This window comes from Cherax quadricarinatus, unplaced genomic scaffold, assembly GCF_038502225.1.
Source record: "Cherax quadricarinatus isolate ZL_2023a unplaced genomic scaffold, ASM3850222v1 Contig506, whole genome shotgun sequence".
Classification (NCBI taxonomy): domain Eukaryota; kingdom Metazoa; phylum Arthropoda; class Malacostraca; order Decapoda; family Parastacidae; genus Cherax; species Cherax quadricarinatus.
In genome coordinates this window covers 111,430-126,346 of record NW_027195532.1, presented here as the reverse complement: position 1 = coordinate 126,346, position 14,917 = coordinate 111,430, and the positions used below count along the sequence as shown (strand labels likewise).

The following is a 14,917-nucleotide window of genomic DNA, read 5'->3' as shown; positions in this document are numbered from 1 at the left end:
GGAAAGTTAATTATGAATTTCTAGAAACTCAATTCAAGAAAGAGTCTACCGAAATTCTTTCAATTAGAATTGGTATAAACCTATGGTTAGCTCCACAAATTTCGGAACACTGACCGTAGAATAGGCCCGGTCGATTTACAAGAAATCTGACTTGATTAAGTCGTCCTGGGATGGCGTCGGCTTTTACCCCTAAGGAAGGAATAGTTCAGGAGTGGATTACGTCTGCTGCTGAAATAATAAGACGAATTTGAGTATTTAAGGGGATAGGGATTCGATTGTCAACATCTAAAAGTCGTAAATTTGAGTCGATACCATAGGGTGCTATGAAGGAATCAAATTCGACATCTAGAAAGTCTGAATATTCGTAAGATCAGTATCATTGATGTCCGATGGTTTTAATTGTGACTCCCGAGTTATTGGTTTCGTCCAATAAGTAGAGTAACCGTAGTGAGGGTATAGCGATGAAGATTAAGATGATAGCAGGTAAAATAGTTCAGATAATTTCAATTTCTTGGTTTTCAAGTAAAAATCGGTTAATAAGTGAGTTTAGTGCTGAATTGATTAGAATGTAACCTACTAATGTGGTAATGAGGATGAGAATAAATATTGTGTGATCGTGGAAATACGTTAATTGTTCTATAAGTGGAGAAGCGCTGTCTTGGAGTCCTAGACATCCTCATGTTGGCATTTCTAAAAGAAGGTAGTTTCTTCCTGGTAGGAGCTTAAATCCTATACATCTGTCTGTCATTTTAGATAGTTAGAAATTAGAGGGGTTTCTGCATATCTGTGATCAGCGGGTGGGAAAGGGTGCTGCCATTCAATGGAGGAGGTTAGGAAGGCCGGCGAAGTAATGTTACGTTTTGATATTAGAGCTTCTCAAACAATAATTATGAACCAGAAAATAGCTACTAATGAAATGAGAGATCCGATGGATGAGACAATATTTCATGCTGCGTAGGCATCTGGGTAGTCTGAATATCGTCGTGGTATACCATTTAATCCTAGGAAGTGTTGAGGAAAGAAGGTTAAGTTTACCCCTAAAAATATAGTAAAGAAGTGAGGTTTTAATCATGAGGAATTCAGAGAAAACCCAGTGAATAGGGGGAATCAGTGAACAATACCCCCGAAAATCCCAAATACAGCTCCTATGGATAGGACGTAGTGGAAGTGAGCTACAACGTAATAGGTGTCATGGAGAATAATGTCGATTGAGGAGTTTGCTAAGATAACTCCTGTTAAGCCACCTACTGTAAATAAGAAAATAAAACCTAAGGTTCACAGGAGTGAAGGAGTGTATGAGAATTGAGAGCCTTGAAGAGTTCTTAATCATCTGAAGATCTTAATTCCTGTGGGAATAGCAATAATTATGGTTGCTGATGTAAAGTATGCTCGGGTGTCTACATCTATGCCTACAGTGAATATATGGTGAGCTCACACGAGGAATCCTAGAATTCCAATTGCTGTTATGGCATAGATTATTCCTAGTGTGCCGAATGCTTCTTTTTTGCCTGACTCTTGTGTGACGATGTGTGAGACTATGCCGAAGGACTCTGAGACAGGAAGGACTCTGGGAAGACAGGACAAAGGGGGACACCAACAGGGAATACACTAACAAGTGCTGGAGGAGGAGGTAAAGAAGCTGCTAAGTGACCTTGATACTTCAGAGGCAATGGGACCAGACAACATCTCCCCTTGGGTCCTTAGAGAGGGAGCAAAAATGTTGTGTGTCATTAACCACAATGTTCAACACATCATTTGAAACTTGGCAACTACCTGAGGTATAGAAGACAGCAAATGTAGTTCCCACTTTTAGAAAAGGAGACAGAAAAGAGGCACTAAACTACAGACCATGGAGAAGATTATCAGGAGGAGAGTGGTGGAGCACCTGGAACAAAACATAAGTATAAATGACAACCAGCACGGGTTCATGGAAGGCAAATCCTGAGTCACAAACCTTCTGGAGTTTTATGATAAAGTAACAGAAGTAAGAAACGAGAGAGAGGGGTGGGTTGATTGCATCTTCTTGGACTGCAAGAAGGCCTTCGACAGAGTTCCTCACAAGAGATTAGTGCAAAAACTAGAAGATCAGGTACGTGTAACCGGAAGGGCACTTTAATGGTTCAAAGAATACAAAACAGGGAGGCAACAACGAGTCATGGTATGTGATTAGGTATCACACTGGGCACCTGTGACGAGCGGGGTCCCACAAGGGTCGGTTCTAGGAGCAGTGCTATTTTTGGTATATGTGAATGACATAATGGAATGCATAGACTCAGAGGTGTCCCTGTTTGCAGATGATGTGAAGCTAATGAGGAGAATTGAATCAGATGAGGATCAGACAGGCCTTCATAGAGACCCGAACAGGCTGGACATGTGGTCCAGCAACTGGCTTCTCGAATTCAATCCTACCAAATGCAAAGTCAGGAAGATCGGAGATGGGCAAAGAAGACCACAGACAGAGTATATGCTAGGTGGCCAACGACTGCAAACCTCGCTCAAGGAGAAAGATCTTGGCGTGAGTATAACACCGAGTACGTCTCTGGAAGCACACATCAACCTGATATGTGCTGCAGCATATGGGCGCCTGGCAAACGTGAGATTAGCATTCTGATACCTATGTAAGGAATCTTTCAAGACACTGTACACCGTATACGTCAGGCCCATACTTGAGTATGCAGCATCAGTTTGGAACCCGCACCGGGTCAAATATGTTAAGAAATTAGAGAAGGTGCAAAGATTTGCGAAAAGGTTAGTTCCAGAGCTAAGGGGAATGTCCTACGAAGAAACGTTGAGGAAAATCGGCATGACGACACTGGAGGACAGGAGGGATAGGGGAGACATGATAACAACATACAAAATGCTGCTTGGAATAGGCAAGGTGGACAGGGACAAGATGTTCCAGAGAGGGGACACAAAAACAAGGGGTCACTCTTGGAAGTTGAAGACTCATATGAGTCACAGGGATGTTAGGAAGTATTTTTTCAGTCATAGATTGGTCAGGAAGTGGAACAGTCTGGCAAGCAATGTAGTGGAGGCAGGAACCATACATATCTTTAAGACGAGGTATAATAAAGCTCATGAAGCAGGGAGAGAGAGGACCTAGTAGCGTTCAGTGAAGAGGCGGGGCCAGGAGCTGAGTCTCGACCCCTGCAACTACAAATAGGTGAGTACAACTAGGTGAGTACTTGAATTAAAGTTTACTTAATCCGAGAAAAGAATGTTTTTTTTATAATACTTACGTGAATCCTTTCTTATGAAGGTGGCAACCCACCAAGCCAGTACCTGCCGCCACATCCAGAACTCGCACCTTCTGCCTCTCCTTCTCTGCAACCATATTTGCAATTTCTTCTGCTGCAATACTTGGCCCTTCATAATCCAAAATGGCATAGTTCTGAAAATGTGCAGGAGAGAAAAATATGACATAGACTATACATGTTATGGAAAAATTAGACATATGTGCAACAATTTGGTATGTTTACTGAGGAAATGCTTTGCCACACAGTGGCTTCATCAGTCCATACAAAGGAGAATGGTGAAGAAAAAGAGGAGGAGTTTGAGGTAATCAGTCCCTCAGCCTTTTGTCGATGTAATCAGTCCATAAGTCTTGAAAAGAATACAGCATATGTACAAGGAAGTAGCTTGAGTCTGCCCGAAATGCCTCAGCATTTCGGGCAGACTCCTTATAACATGTCAGTCACACATTGTAAACTATACATGGAAATAGACTCCTTATAACATGTCAGTCACACATTGTAAACTATACATGGAAATAGACTCCTTATAACATGTCAGTCACACATTGTAAACTATACATGGAAATAAACTCCTTATAACATGTCAGTCACACATTGTAAACTATACATGGAAATAAACTCCTTATAACATGTCAGTCACACATTGTAAACTATACATGGAAATAGGCTCCTTATAACATGTCAGTCACACATTGTAAACTATACATGGAAATAGGCTCCTTATAACATGTCAGTCACACATTGTAAACTATACATGGAAATAGGCTCCTTATAACATGTCAGTCACGCATTGTAAACTATACATGGAAATAGGCTCCTTATAACATGTCAGTCACACATTGTAAACTATGCATGGAAATAGGCTCCTTATAACATGTCAGTCACACATTGTAAACTATACATGGAAATAGGCTCCTTATAACATGTCAGTCACACATTGTAAACTATACATGGAAATAGGCTCCTTATAACATGTCAGTCACACATTGTAAACTATACATGGAAATAGACTCCTTATAACATGTCAGTCACACATTGTAAACTATACATGGAAATAGACTCCTTATAACATGTCAGTCACACATTGTAAACTATACATGGAAATAGGCTCCTTATAACATGTCAGTCACACATTGTAAACTATACATGGAAATAGACTCCTTATAACATGTCAGTCACACATTGTAAACTATGCATGGAAATAAACTCCTTATAACATGTCAGTATAACATGTCAGTCACACATTGTAAACTATACATGGAAATAAACTCCTTATAACATGTCAGTATAACATGTCAGTCACACATTGTAAACTATACATGGAAATAGACTCCTTATAACATGAGTCACACATTGTAAACTATACATGGAAATAAACTCCTTATAACATGTCAGTATAACATGTCAGTCACACATTGTAAACTATACATGGAAATAAACTCCTTATAACATGTCAGTATAACATGTCAGTCACACATTGTAAACTATACATGGAAATAGGCTCCTTATAACATGTCAGTATAACATGTCAGTCACACATTGTAAACTATACATGGAAATAAACTCCTTATAACATGTCAGTATAACATGTCAGTCACACATTGTAAACTATACATGGAAATAAACTCCTTATAACATGTCAGTATAACATGTCAGTCACACATTGTAAACTATACATGGAAATAGGCTCCTTATAACATGTCAGTATAACATGTCAGTCACACATTGTAAACTATACATGGAAATAAACTCCTTATAACATGTCAGTATAACATGTCAGTCACACATTGTAAACTATACATGGAAATAAACTCCTTATAACATGTCAGTATAACATGTCAGTCACACATTGTAAACTATACATGGAAATAAACTCCTTATAACATGTCAGTATAACATGTCAGTCACACATTGTAAACTATACATGGAAATAAACTCCTTATAACATGTCAGTCACACATTGTAAACTATACATGGAAATAGACTCCTTATAACATGTCAGTCACACATTGTAAACTATACATGGAAATAGGCTCCTTATAACATGTCAGTCACACATTGTAAACTATACATGGAAATAGACTCCTTATAACATGTCAGTCACACATTGTAAACTATACATGGAAATAGACTCCTTATAACATGTCAGTCACACATTGTAAACTATACATGGAAATAGGCTCCTTATAACATGTCAGTCACACATTGTAAACTATACATGGAAATAAACTCCTTATAACATGTCAGTCACACATTGTAAACTATACATGGAAATAGACTCCTTATAACATGTCAGTCACACATTGTAAACTATACATGGAAATAGACTCCTTATAACATGAGTCACACATTGTAAACTATACATGGAAATAAACTCCTTATAACATGTCAGTATAACATGTCAGTCACACATTGTAAACTATGCATGGAAATAGACTCCTAATAATATTTCAGTCACATATTGTGAACTATGAAAAGAAACAGAAATTGGAATTTGAATATGAATATAGTGTAGAAAGGTGAGGTGAAGCAGTCATAGCTGGCACTATTCTTGATAAGGGAAGAGAAAATTTGTGTGTTTGCATTAATTTTGCCAAATACATTCTCAACCTAACAAATATATATATATATATATATATATATATATATATATATATATATATACAGGAGGGCCCCGCTTTACGGCGTTTCACTTTACGGCTTTCCGCTAATACGGTCATTTCAAATTATGACCAAAACTCGCTATACGGCTCCCCCCACCTGACTTTCTAATACGGTCACCGTGCCCCACCCTGTTTGTTTACATTCTTCGTGAGCTCAGTAAGCACTAAGTCTCTCCATTTTGTCTGGAAGCTTCAAAATTTCAAATGTTTTTAAAAGTTATTTCATATTTTATATATACTCTGATAATTATACTTTTGTATACCTGTACCTAAATAAACTTACATACTGTGCTGGCATGCAGGTACACATTAAAATCGGTGGTCTGGTGGCTAAAGCTCCCGCTTCACACACGGAGGGCCCGGGTTCGATTCCCGGCGGGTGGAAACATTTGACACGTTTCCTTACACCTGTTGTCCTGTTCACCTAGCAGCAAATAGGTACCTGGGTGTTAGTGGACTGGTGTGGGTCGCATCCTGGGGGACAAGATTAAGGACCCCAATGGAAATAAGTTAGACAGTCCTCGATGACGCACTGACTTTCTTGGGTTATCCTGGGTGGCTAACCCTCCGGGGTTAAAAATCCGAACGAAATCTTATCTTATCTTATCTTGTCTCCAGACGTCATATTAGTAATGATAATAATAATCATCGAGTCATTTAAATGTCGTATATTACGTTAATATACACATTTTCATTAATCCATCTATGATATTTTTTTCAAAATTATATAATAAACACGATGCATAACATATAAATAAAATAAATACACCCCACAGTAGAATAAATAAACATAAATGTGAGATGTGGTAGCAGACGACTTGCACAAGTGACGCCATATTAGAAATGATAATAATAATAACAATACTCACCGAGTCTCATTAAATGTCGTATATTACGTTAATATACACATTTTCATTAATCCATCCATCATATTTTTTTCAAAATTATATAATAAACACGATACATAACATAAAAAGATGATAAATACACCCCACAATAGAATAAATAAACATAAATATAAGATGTGGGAGCCACATAACTTGTACAAGTGACGGCAAGAATAACATTTTCTCTAATCTAACATAAGAGAAAATGTGTTACTGGGGGTAACTGTAGAAAATTATTCCTTTCGTATGTATGTAAGTAAGTTTATTCAGGTATACACAAATACAGTTACATAGATTATCATACATAACAACATATGTGTAGAGAACCTAGGATAACCCAAAAAAGTCATTGTGACTTATTTCCATTGCCTTCACTCAGAGCTTCATTTCTTCTCAAAATGATGTTACATGAGAATGGGAGTGTTCTTCTTTATTTATTCTACCGTATCATTGTAGAGACAACCTGTACACAATGTAACTTGTACACCATCCAGAAGTGTACACTATTTACAAAACTTACCTTCACCTGGTTTGTTTACATAACTCTTCGCCTGTCCTCTCTCATGCACTCATTCTTTCTCTCTCACATTTATTCGTTTTATCTCATTTACTTACTCCTGACCCTACCACAAATATTTTAAGGTAAGTAATGAGTGAACTGTATATACATTTTATCGCTCTGGGATGCTTAAATGTAATAGAATATTATGTGTGGGTGGGTTGGCCTGGTATGGTAGCCCGGCTGATTACCATACATACCACACTTGATTTCTTACAATAAATACTACTTGTCTCACCCTAGATTAAGACTATAAATATTTTAAGGTAAGTAATGAGTGCACTATGTGAGTATTGTACTTTTTTATTGTTTTTTGATGCCTGGTTCTATTGCTAACATAATATATGTTAGTGTAAACTTGTTATCTAGTGTTTGTATGCATTTGTAAGTGGAAAAAAAGGGTGTTCCACTTTACGGCGGTTTCCGCTTTACGGCGGTAGCCTGGAACCTAACCCACCGTATAAGTGGGGCCCTCCTGTATATATATATATATATATATATATATATATATATATATATATATATATATATATATATATATATAGGAGGTAGGTTACTGAAAGCAGTGAAGAGTTTTTATGAGGATAGTGAGGCTCAAGTTAGAATATGTAGGAAAGAGGGAAATTATTTCCCAGTAAAAGTAGGCCTTAGACAAGGATGTGTTATGTCACCGTGGTTGTTTAATATATTTATAGATCGGGTTGTAAGAGAAGTAAATGAGAGGGTCTTGGCAAGAGGTGTGGAGTTAAAAGATAAAGAATCACACATAAAGTGGGAGTTGTCACAGTTGCTCTTTGCTGATGACACTGTGCTCTTGGGAGATTCTGAAGAGAAGTTGCAGAGATTGGTGGATGAATTTGGTAGGGTGTGCAAAAGAAGAAAATTGAAAGTGAATACAGGAAAGAGTAAGGTTATGAGGATAACAAAAAGATTAGGTGATGAAAGATTGGATATCAGATTGGAGGGAGAGAGTATGGAGGAGGTGAATGTATTCAGATATTTGGGAGTGGACGTGTCAGCGGATGGGTCTATGAAAGATGAGGTGAATTATAGAATTGATGAGGGGAAAAGGGTGAGTGGTTCACTTAGGAGTCTGTGGAGACAAAGAACTTTGTCCTTGGAGGCAAAGAGGGGAATGTATGAGAGTATAGTTTTACCAACACTCTTATATGGGTGTGAAGCATGGGTGATGAATGTTGCAGCGAGGAGAAGGCTGGAGGCAGTGGAGATGTCATGTCTGAGAGCAATGTGTGGTGTGAATATAATGCAGAGAATTCGCAGTTTGGAAGTTAGGAGGAGGTGCGGGATTACCAAAACTGTTGTCCTGAGGGCTGAGGAAGGGTTGTTGAGGTGGTTCGGAGATGTGGAGAGAATGGAGCAAAACAGAATAACTTCAAGAGTGTATGTCTGTAGTGGAAGGAAGGCGGGGTAGGGGTCGGCCTAGGAAAGGTTGGAGGGAGGGGGTAAAGGAGGTTTTGTGTGCGAGGGGCTTGGACTTCCAGCAGGCATGCATGAGCGTGTTTGATAGGAGTGAATGGAGACGAATGGTTTTCAATACTTGACGTGCTGTTGGAGTGTGAGCAAAGTAACATTTATGAAGGGGTTCAGGGAAACCGGCAGGCCGGACTTGAGTCCTGGAGATGGGAAGTACAGTGCCTGCACTCTGAAGGAGGGGTGTTAATGTTGCAGTTTAAAAACTGTAGTGTAAAGCACCCTTCTGGCAAGACAGTGATGGAGTGAATGATGGTGAAAGTTTTTCTTTTTCGGACCACCCTGCCTTGGTGGGAATCGGCCAGTGTGATAAAAAAAATATATATATATATTATATATATATATATTATATATATATATTATATATATATATTATATATATATATATATATATATATATATATATATATATACAGTAACAAGGGTGAATCAAGAGGCTGCTGCAATGATGAAACCAACTCGGCTCGGTTTTGGCATTCAACATGGCTGTGAAGCAGCTGCCCACGCAGCATGAGTATATATCAACAACATGTCCGACGAAAAGGCCTTTGTCAAATTGGACTTCGCCAATGCTTTCAACTCAGTTAGAAGGGATGCTGCTCTCCAAGCAGTTCATAGAAACTTCACTTCCCATTATCCCTTCATAGAATCGTGTTATAGTGTGACTTCCAAACTATTGTTTGTGTAAAATGAAACTGACTCATATGATGGCGTGCAACAGGGGGACCCTCTGTCCCCCTTTCTATTCTGTTTGGTCATCAAGGAAGTAACAGAAGCACTCTCCAGCGAGTTCAATATCTGGTTCCTGGACGACGGTACACTAGCTGGCACAACAGAATCTCTCCTAGAGGACATCAGTAAAATTAAAGACATGGGAGAAAGCCTGGGCCTTTCTTTAAACCCCACCAAATGTGAAATAGTTTCTACCAATCAACAGATGATCCAGAATATTAGTGCCGTTTTACCAGGAGCACGAGCCATTGATCCAGCCAATAGCACTCTCCTCGGTGCTCCTTTTGGATTCAGTGCCATCGATCTGATCCTAGAAAAAAAAAGTCTCAGATATCCAGACAATGGAAAGTAGGATGAAAGACACTGACACACATGATGCCTTCTACCTACTCACCAGGTGCTTGTCAATCACAAAACTTACCTACTTTCTGAGATGCTCCCAGACTTCAGCAGTCGAAAACTCAAGGAATATGACTCTCTCCTTAAGACCATGCTAGAGAGTGTATTGAATCTTTCCCTTGAAGATGGGCAGTGGTTGCAAGCCTCTCTTCCGGTCAGGCATGGGGGGCTATGAGTACGCAGATCCTCCCAGATTGCTCTACCAGCTTTCCTATCCTCTTCCATAGCATCAAACGAGTTGATAAGACAAATTCTTCATGATAACCTCAGTGACTCAGATGGAATACAGGACTCTAGCTATGCCAGTGCCATTACTGAATGGGAGACTCTTGCTGCTCCAGCACCAAACCCTAGTGAAGCACTGGCTCACAAACAGTCAAGCTGGGATGGCCCGATCTCTGAAAAGGTGCTCAGGGCTGCAACATCAGATAGGGCGACTGCCCTCCTCCAGGCTGTGAGTGCACCTCACTCCCGGGACTTCCTCCAAACAGTTCCCATATCAGCAATGGGAACGCGACTCGACGCAAAGACCCTCCGTATTGCAGTGGCTCTGTGCCTTGCTGCCCCAATTCACACAGAATATACGTGTATTTGCAGCAAAGCGCAAGCAGACCATTATGATCTACATGGTCTTAAATGTTCCAAAACCAAGGGCTGGCATGCAAGACACAATGACGTCAACGACATCATAAAGAGAACCCTTGCTACAGCTGGATGCCCAGCTGAGAGGGAGCCACGATCACTAGCAGCCAACAATACCCACAACCCAGCAAACCGCCCCGATGGGATCACCATCTATCCTTGGAAGAATGGCAAGCTCTTAGCATGGGACTATACCTGTGTGTCCACACTGGCTGACACCCATATCCATCACAGTGTGGGGCATCAGGGAGGAGCTGCTGACCACAGGGAGGAGTACAAGATCAGCAGGTACAGGGACATAAGCCAACAGTATCAATTTGTCCCAGTGGGATAAGAGACCTCGGGATCATGGGGAAAAAATGCCACACATTTCCTTAAAGAATTGGGTTCCAGACTCATCGACACCACCAGGGACCCAAGGGCAGCCACTTTCATGTTCCAGAGCCTCAGCATGGCCATCCAAAGGGGAAATGCTTGCTGCATACTTGGCTCACATCCGGCTTCGGACGAGCTAGAGGGAATTCATGATTTTTAATACATTAAGAACATAAGAATGGAGGAACACTGCAGAAGGCCTACTGGCCCATACAAGGCAGGTCCTTATCAAAACGACCTCTACCCAAAGGTACCCAAGAATTAACTCCTGTACCCAATGACACCAATCAAACCCAGCCCCTCCCACTCATGTATTTGTCCAATCTCTTCTTAAACCAATCCTTTCTAAATCTAAATTTATCCAACTTAAATCCATTATTTCTGGTACTTGCCTGGTTCGACACCCTCAATACCTTATTAATATCTCCTTTGTTTATGCCCGTCCCCCACTTATACACCTCAATGATATCTCCCCTCATTCTACGTCTCTCCAGAGAGTGGAGATTTAAGGCTATAAGCCTATCTTCATACGGGAGATTCCTTACACAATAAATCATTTTAGTCATTCTTCTCTGTATGTTCTCCAACCAGTCTATATCCATCCTGTAGTAAGGAGACCAAAACTGAGCAGCATAATCTAAATGAGGCCTCACCAGTGATGTTTACCTGGAGTTTACCTGGAGAGAGTTTCGGGGGTCAACGCCCCCGCGGCCCGGTCTGTGACCAGGCCTCCTGGTGGATCAGCGCCTGATCAACCAGGCTGTTGCTGCTGGCTGCACGCAAACCAACGTACGAGCCACAGCCCGGCTGATCAGGAACTGACTTTAGGTGCTTGTCCAGTGCTAGCTTGAAGACTGCCAGGGGTACGTTGGTAATCCCCCTTATGTGTGCTGGGAGGCAGTTGAACAGTCTCGGGCCCCTGACACTTATTGTATGGTCTCTTAACGTGCTAGTGACACCCCTGCTTTTCATTGGGGGGATGGTGCATCGTCTGCCAAGTCTTTTGCTTTCGTAGTGAGTGATTTTCGTGTGCAAGTTCGGTACTAGTCCCTCTAGGATTTTCCAGGTGTATATAATCATGTATCTCTCCCTCCTGCGTTCCAGGGAATACAGGTTTAGAAACCTCAAGCGCTCCCAGTAATTGAGGTGTTTTATCTCCGTTATGCGCGCCATGAAAGTTCTCTGTACATTTTCTAGGTCGGCAATTTCACCTGCCTTGAAAGGTGCTGTTAGAGTGCAGCAATATTCCAGCCTAGATAGAACAAGTGACCTGAAGAGTGTCATCATGGGCTTGGCCTCCCTAGTTTTGAAGATGCGATTGATACAATGTTATGGTCCTTGAAGGTGAGATCCTCCGACATAATCACTCCAAGGTCTTTGACGTTGGTGTTTCGCTCTATTTCGTGGCCAGAATTTGTTTTGTACTCTGATGAAGATTTAATTTCCTCATGTTTACCATATCTGAGTAATTGAAATTTCTCATCGTTGAACTTCATATTGTTTTCTGCAGCCCACTGAAAGATTTGGTTGATGTCCGCCTGGAGCCTTGCAGTGTCTGCAATGGAAGACACTGTCATGCAGATTCGGGTGTCATCTGCAAAGGAAGACACGGTGCTGTGGCTGACATCCTTGTCTATGTCGGATATGAGGATGAGGAACAAGATGGGAGCTAGTACTGTGCCTTGTGGAACAGAGCTTTTCACCGTAGCTGCCTCGGACTTTACTCTGTTGACGACTACTCTCTGTGTTCTGTTAGTGAGGAAATTATAGATCCATCGACCGACTTTTCCTGTTATTCCTTTAGCGCGCATTTTGTGCGCTATTACGCCATGGTCACACTTGTCGAAGGCTTTTCCAAAGTCTGTATATATTACATCTGCATTCTTTTTGTCTTCTAGTGCATTTAGGACCTTGTCGTAGTGATCCAGTAGCTGAGACAGACAGGAGCGACCTGTTCTAAACCCATGTTGCCCTGGGTTGTGTAACTGATGGGTTTCTAGATGGGTGGTGATCTTGCTTCTTAGGACCCTTTCAAAGATTTTTATGATATGGGATGTTAGTGCTATTGGTCTGTAGTTCTTTGCTGTTGCTTTACTGCCCCCTTTGTGGAGTGGGGCTATGTCTGTTGTTTTTAGTAACTGAGGGACGACCCCCGTGTCCATGCTCCCTCTCCATAGGATGGAAAAGGCTCGTGATAGGGGCTTCTTGCAGTTCTTGATGAACACAGAGTTCCATGAGTCTGGCCCTGGGGCAGAGTGCATGGGCATGTCATGTATAGAGCCGAAAAATAACTTTTGGGCTTCTGTTACTTACACTTCTTGAGATAAATCCAAGTAATCTGTTGGCCTTGTTGCACACACTAAGGCACTGCTGTCTTGGCTTTAGATTTCTGCTTACCATGACTCCCAAGTCTTTTTCTCCCTCTGTATGACCAAGCTCTACTTCACCTAGTTTATAGGTTCGAGGGTTATTTTCATTACCAAGTACCAGTACCTTACACTTATCCACATTGAACTTCATGTGCCATTTTTCAGACAAAGACATTAATTTGTCTAAATCCTCCTGGAGTTCATTGCTATCCTCCTCAGAATGAATCATACGGCCTATCTTTGTATCATCAGCAAACTTGCTCATGTCACTCATAATGTAAATTATGAAGAAGAGAGGGCCTAAAACTGATCCTTGTGGAATGCCACTAGTAACTAATCCCCATTCAGGTTTGACCCCATTAATCGAAACTCTCTGCTTTCTATTGGTAAGCCATGCCTCTATCCATGCTAGAACTTTACCTCCTATACCATGAGCTGCCACTTTTTTTAAGAGTCTCTTGTGAGGTACTCAATCGAAGGCTTTACTAAAATCCAAATAAACAATATCATATTCTTTATCACTGTCTACTGCCTCAAATGTTCTATTGAAGAACGTCAGTAAGTTTGTCAGGCAGGAACAACCTCTCGTAAACCCATGCTGAGATTCAAGTTATGCTCTTCAAGGTGACTTCTGATAATGTCAGCTATAATTGATTCTAATAACTTGCCCACTATAGATGTCAGGCCCATCTGACATCTGTCAGGCCCATCTACAGGCCAAGTGACATCTGAGGCCCATATCCTCGGGATATGGGCCTCAAATATCACTGAGGCAAATATCCCGAGGATATGGGCCTCAGTGAGATACCAGGCTTGTGAGTTTTTGGCAGGCCGTACATTCTGGCAGGTCTGGGGTTGCAGGGTATGGTGTGCAGGAGTCCCTCAGAATGCGACGAATTATTTGAAGAAAAGTTTTAGAAAGGTTGTCAACTTGGTTAGTTGTGAGAAGTTTGTAGGTATCTGGGTCATTAAGTAGATTGAGCATTTTGTTCCTGTAATCGTCAGTGTTCATGATAACAACACCACCTCCTTTGTCAGCGGTGGTGACCCTGATGGTCGTGTCTTCTGCAAAACCTTTAAGTGCATTGATGTAACGTCGAGGTATGACTGGGGAGCTGCGTGTTGAGATGGCTGCTGAGATGCTGCCTTGAAGATAACCTTTTTGGAAGTTGGAGTCATTGTGTCTGTAATTTTTGGCGATGAAATTGAGGTCTTGTTTTCGTTTCATGATTCCTGTTGCGAGTTTGAGGCCTAAGCTGAGGGCTTCAGTTTTTGTGGTTGACAGTGGACGAGATGAAAGTTTTTGAATAATTTCAGGTCTTCCTAAACTTTTCCAATGACTATTATCGCAGAGTTTGTAGTTTCCTAGTAAGTCTGATCTTCCGTTGAACATTCGCTGTGGTAACTCTGCTGCGAATGATTTCGGCGGTGCGTCTGTTCATGTTGCCCCTGAGTGCTGTGCCTAGTGTTCTGGCCTGGAGAAAAGCTTCCTTTGTAGCATTGTTTAAGTCATCTGCACACTCTTCAAGGTAGGTCCGAGATGTAG

General features: G+C 41.1%; 2 pseudogenes; both read right to left on the bottom strand.

The window, feature by feature from the left end:
- On the bottom strand, positions 1–676 carry LOC138851399 (cytochrome c oxidase subunit 2-like; annotated as a pseudogene).
- On the bottom strand, positions 1–14,599 carry LOC138851398 (cytochrome c oxidase subunit 1-like; annotated as a pseudogene).
- Positions 14,600–14,917: the final 318 nt, after the last annotated feature.